Source organism: Cryptomeria japonica, unplaced genomic scaffold, assembly GCF_030272615.1.
Source record: "Cryptomeria japonica unplaced genomic scaffold, Sugi_1.0 HiC_scaffold_40, whole genome shotgun sequence".
NCBI lineage: Eukaryota > Viridiplantae > Streptophyta > Pinopsida > Cupressales > Cupressaceae > Cryptomeria > Cryptomeria japonica.
In genome coordinates, this window is record NW_026728862.1 from 477,501 (window position 1) to 483,374 (window position 5,874).

At 63.2% G+C, this 5,874-nt stretch overlaps 1 non-coding gene across 1 annotated transcript; it reads right to left on the reverse strand.

The window, feature by feature from the left end:
- Positions 1 to 3,880: 3,880 nt before the first annotated feature.
- LOC131862271 (5S ribosomal RNA) lies at positions 3,881 to 3,999 on the reverse strand. Its single transcript, XR_009361287.1, has one exon. It is a non-coding gene; the product is annotated as a 5S ribosomal RNA (ribosomal RNA).
- Between the last annotated feature and the right edge of the window lie 1,875 nt (positions 4,000 to 5,874).

Sequence of the window (5,874 nt, forward strand, 5' to 3'; positions counted from 1 at the left end):
ATCTTTCAGAACGGAAATTTTAAAATCTCGTTTTTTTTTGCCTTTTCTGGAAATTAGTGAAGGCAGCGCATCAAAGGTGCGCAACGCTGGTGCGAACCTGGGAGCGCTCCGATGTGTGCTCCAAGGTGCGGCGTGCACGAAGTCGGACCCCGGTTTGCCCCGGGTGCGCACCTCGCGTGCACCTTGGTGCGCACACCTTGGCTGGGTTGCGCGCCCTGGTGGGCACCATGGTGCGCACCAAGGAGCGCTCCGAAGTGTGCTCCAAGGTGCGGCGTGCACGAAGTCGGAGCCCGGTTTGCCCCGGGTGCGCACCTCGCGTGCACCTTCGCCGCGGTGGGCACCATGGCGTGCACGAAGTCGGAGCCCGGTTTGCCCCGGGTGCGCACCTCGCGTGCACCTTCGCCGGGGTGGGCACCTTGGTGTGCAGACCTTGGCTGGGTTGCGCGCCCTGGTGGGCACCATGGTGCGCACCAAGGAGCGCTCCGAAGTGTGCTCCAAGGTGCGGCCTGCACGAAGTCGGAGCCCGGTTTGCCCCGGGTGTGCACCTCGGGTGGGCACCTTGGTGCGCATGCCTTGCCTGGGCTGCGCACCAGGGCGGGCTCAAGATGGCACCCGCGTTCCTTTTTTTTCACTATCTTTCAAAACGGAAATTTTAAAATCTCATTTTTTTTTGCCTTTTTCTGGAAATTAGTGAAGGCAGCGCATCAAAGGTGCGCACCTCGCTGCCCACCACGGTGCGCAACGCCGGTGGGCACCCGGGAGTGCTTCGAAGTGTGCTCCAAGGTGCTGCGTGCACGTTGTCGGAGCCCGGTTTGCCCCGGGTGCGCACCTCGCGTGCACCTTCGTCGGGGTGGGCACCTTGGCTGGGTTTGCCCCGGCTGCGCTCCGAAGCGGGGTTATTGGAGCGCCGCCTCTTTTTTTGTCGGAGCGTTTGGTGGGGTTTCTCGCATTGGCTCTTCCGAGGCCCGGTTGCCACCCTGGCGCGCACGAAGTCGGAAGTAGGGTTAATTGCCCGGGTGCGCACCTTTGCCAGGGTGGGCACCTTACCTGGGCTGCGCACCAGGGCGGGCTCAAGATGGCACGCGCGTTCCGTTTTTTTCACTATCTTTCAAAACGGAAATTTTAAAATCTCCTTTTTTTTTTGCCTTTTCTGGAAATTAGTGAAGGCAGCGCATCAAAGGTGCGCACCTCGCTGCCCACCTTGGTGTGCTCTGAGGTGCGCACCCGGGAGCGCTACGAAGTGTGCTCCAAGGTGCGGCGTGCACGTTGTCGGAGCCCGGTTTGCCCCGGGTGCGCACCTCGCCTGCACCTTGGCCGGGGTGGGCACCTTGGCTGGGTTTGCCCAGGGTGCGCTCCGAAGCGGGGTTACTGGAGCGCCCCCTCTTTTTTTGTCAGAGCGTTTGGTGGGGTTTCTCGCATTGGCTCTTCCCAGGCCCGGTTGTTGGGTGCGCTCCCACCCTGGCGCGCGCGAAGTTGGAAGTTGGGTTAATTGCCCGGGCGCGCACCTTCGCCAGGGTGGGCACCTTGGTGCGCACACCTTGGCTGGGCTGCGCACCAGGGCGGGCTCAAGATGGCACCAGCATTCCCTTTTTCTCACTATCTTTCAAAACGGAAATTTTAAAATCTCGTTTTTTTTTTGCCTTTTATGGAAATTAGTGAAGGCATCGCATCAAAGGTGCGCACCTCGCTGCCCACCTTGGTGTGCTCCGAGGTGCCCACCACGGTGCGCAACGCCGGTGCGAACCCGGGAGCGCCCCGATGTGTGCTCCAAGGTGCGGCGTGCACGAAGTCGGACCCCGGTTTGCCCCGGGTGCGCACCTCGCGTGCACCTTGGTGCGCACACCTTGGCTGGGTTGCGCGGCCTGGTGGGCACCATGGTGCGCACCAAGGAGCGCTCCGAAGTGTGCTCCAAGGTGCGGCGTGCACGAAGTCGGAGCCCGGTTTGCCCCGGGTACGCACCTCGCGTGCACCTTCGCCGGGGTGGGCACCTCGGCTGGGTTGCGCGCCCTGGTGCGCACCAAGGAGCGCTCCGAAGTGTGCTCCAAGGTGCGGCGTGCACGAAGTCGGAGCCCGGTTTGCCCCGGGTGCGCACCTTCGCCGCGGTGCGCACCATGGCGTGCACGAAGTCGGAGCCCGGTTTGCCCCGGGTGCGCACCTCGCGTGCACCTTCGGCGGGGTTGCGCGCCCTGGTGGGCACCATGGTGCGCACCAAGGAGCGCTCCGAAGTGTGCTCCAAGGTGCGGCGTGCACGAAGTCGGAGCCCGGTTTGCCCCGGGTGCGCACCTCGCGTGCACCTTCGGCGGGGTTGCGCGCCCTGGTGGGCACCATGGTGCGCACCAAGGAGCGCTCCGAAGTGTGCTCCAAGGTGCGGCGTGCACGAAGTCGGAGCCCGGTTTGCCCCGGGTGCGCACCTCGCGTGCACCTTCGCCGCGGTGGGCACCATGGCGTGCACGAAGTCGGAGCCCGGTTTGCCCCGGGTGCGCACCTCGCGTGCACCTTCGCCGGGGTGGGCACCTCGGCTGGGTTGCGCGCCCTGGTGCGCACCAAGGAGCGCTCCGAAGTGTGCTCCAAGGTGCGGCGTGCACGAAGTCGGAGCCCGGTTTGCCCCGGGTGCGCACCTCGCGTGCACCTTCGCCAGGGTGGGCACCTCGGTGCGCACACCTTCTCAATGTTTTCTTGCCTTTTCTGGAAATTGGTGAAGGCAGCGCATCAAAGGTGCGCACCTCGGTGTGCTCCGAGGTGCGAACCCGAGAGCGCTCCGAGGTGCCCACGAAGTCGAAAGTCGGGTTAATTGCATTGTTTTCCCCGGGTGCGCTCCGAGGTGCGCAACATCGGCGCGCACCAAGGAGGGCTCCGAAGTGTGCTCCAAGGTGCGCACGATGGCGTGCACCTCTGGTGCGCACGATTCGGAGCTCGGTTTGACCGGGGTGCGCACACCTTGGCTGGGTTGCGCACCTTTTGTGCGCTCCAAGGTGCGCACGAAGTCGGAGCTCGGTTTGCCCCGGGTGCGCACCTTCGCCAGGGTGCGCACCTTGATGCGCACGCCTTGGCTGGGCTGCGCACCTTGGTGGGCGCCATGGTGCGCACCTTTCGTGCGCTCCAAGGTGCGCACGAAGTCGGAGCTCGGTTTGCCCCGGGTGCGCACCTTGGTGGGCGCCATGGTGCACTCCGAGGTGCCCAAGATTGGTGCGCACCAAGGAGCGCTCCGAAGTGCGCTCCAAGGTGCGCGCGAAGTCGAAAGTTGGGTTAATTGTCCGGTTTGCCTCGGGTGCGCACCTTGCGTGCACCTTCGCCAGGGTGGGCGCCTTGGTGCGCACACCTTGGCTGGGCTGCGCACACCTTGGCACCCGCGTTTCCTTCATTTTAAATTTTTTTTTTTTACAATCTCTCAAGTGGGAAATTCTATAATCTCAACTTTTTTTGCCTTTTCAGGAAACTTTTGAATGGAGCGCATCATTGGTGCGCTCCGAAGTGTGCTCCAAAGCTCTCTCCAGCTGCGTGCACCTGCCCCGGCCGCGCACCCGGCCCCGCCCAGCTTCGCTCACCTGTCCCGGGCGTCTGGTGCGGAACCTTAGAGTAAGAAACATCACCGTGCACCTTGGCCAACGTGCGCGACTCGACCGAGCGCGCACTGGCCGAGGTGCACACCGATTTCACCTGGGTGCGCGCGCAGCACCTCGGGCGCACCGGGGTGCGCGCACAACGCCCGGGTTGCACCGTGGCCTGTGTGCTCGGGGTGCCTCGGGTGCGCGCTCGGTGTCGCCCCCGCGCGCGCGGTAGTGCGGGCAGCGCACCCCGGCCCGGCCCGGCCCCGACGAGAACGCAAACGGGCAAAAGGTTTATTCAAATAGCATTGCGACGCCCGGCGAAAAACTAAAAAAGGGTGCAACACCGGGACTTCCCGGGAGGTCACCCATCCCAGTACTACTCCGGCCCAAGCGCGCTTAACTGCGGAGTTCTGATGGGATCCGGTGCACTAATGCTGGTATGATCGCACCCGTTATGAGCTTGTCGCAGTGTGTACTTAGCAAACCGCGACCCACGTGCGAATCCACCCCGGCCACCCACCCCCGTCGAGGTGCACACCCTCCCTCGCGAAGTGCGCCCCGTTCGCCAAGTGTGAGCCCTGCCCGGGTGCGCGCACCTTGCTAGGGCGTCGGGTGTGCACCCGGCCCGGCCTACGTGCGTGCACCTGGAGGGGGCGTCGTGTGCGTGCAGTGTCCCGTCTGCAACGCGGTGCCCACACACCACCTCGGGCGCAACGACCTGCGCTCACATGTGGGCCGAGTGCACCTTGGTGCATGTTCGGGGCGCCTCGGGTGCACGCTCGATCTTGCCCCGGTGCACCAAGGCGCTCGGTTTGCCCCGGGTGCGCACTTGGTGCAAGGTGGGCACCCAAAATAGGGATCAAGCACCAAAACACAAGTTTCGGGATGCAAAATGGGACCCAAGGACCACAAATGCGTTCCAAGACCCATGATGGGTCCACGAGAACAAAAATGTGTTCCGAGACTTAATAAACAAATATTGGGTTTTAGGAGAAGAAACATGCTCTGATGCCCAAAACGAGAATCGACCCCGAAAAGGCCACAGGCCAAAAGTGGGATGCGAGACAAAAAAAAATGGGACCCGAGGACCAAAATTGGGTTCCCAGGTCGAAGACAGGGCAACCGGACAAGAAACGACCTCTAAGGCTCGAAATGAGTCCCGACGACTAAAACTTGACAAGAAGCACCCATCAGGCACCCAACTCGACACCCATGGGATGCCGACCCACCCGGGCTTCCACCTAGCACACCTTGGCACCCACCCACCCTCGCACCCAACCTCGCACCCAACTTAGCACCTTTGAACCCACATTGGCACTCACCCTGACCCTGGCACCTTGGAACCCACATTGGCACTCACCTTGACCCTGGCACCCACCTTTGCACTCACCTTGGGACCCACCCTGGCTCCCACCTCGGCACCCACCCAGACACCCACCTTGGTTCCTTGGCACCCACCTTGGATCCTTGGCACCCACCCCGACACCCACCTTGGCACGCAACTTGGCTACTTGCCACCCACCTTGGCTCCTTGACGCCCACCCCGACAACCACCCCGTGACCTACCCTGGCTAGGGTTGGTGCACACCCACCCTGGTGCCCACCTTGGCACCCACCCTATGACCCACCTTGGCACGCACCTTAGTACCCACCCCGTTACCCACCCTAGGACCCACCCCGTGACCCACCTTGGCCAGGGTGGGTGCACCCACCCTGGTGCCCACCTTGGCACCCACCCATCCTAGCACCCAGCCTGTGACCGGGCTTGGAACCCAACCTTGCACCCGCACCCGTCTTGGCCAGTGTGGGTGCGCACCCATCCTGGCACCCACGTTGTGACACACCCTTTAACCCACGCACCCTAGCACCCACGTTGGCACCCACCTTGGAACCCAACCTAGCAACTTGGCACCCACCCCGTGACCCACCTTGGCATCCACCATAGCAGTCGCCGACTTGGCACCCACCTCGGCACCCACCTTGACACTTGTGGACCCACCTTGCCACTCACCCTAGCATCGACCCATCCTAGCACCCACCCTGGCACCTTTGCACCCTAGCACTCACCCATCCTAGCACCTAACCTGTGACCCACCTTGACACTCACCCTCGCACCCACCTTGGAACCCAACCTAGCACCCACCCACCCTGACACCAACCCTAGCACCTACCCACCCTTGCACCCACCCTGTGACCCATCTTGGCACCCACCCATCCTACCACTCAACCTATCACCCACCTTCTCACCCACCTTGGCATCCACCTTAGCACCCACCCACACTGGCACCTTGGCACCCACCTCGGGCAAGGTGGGTGCACACCCACC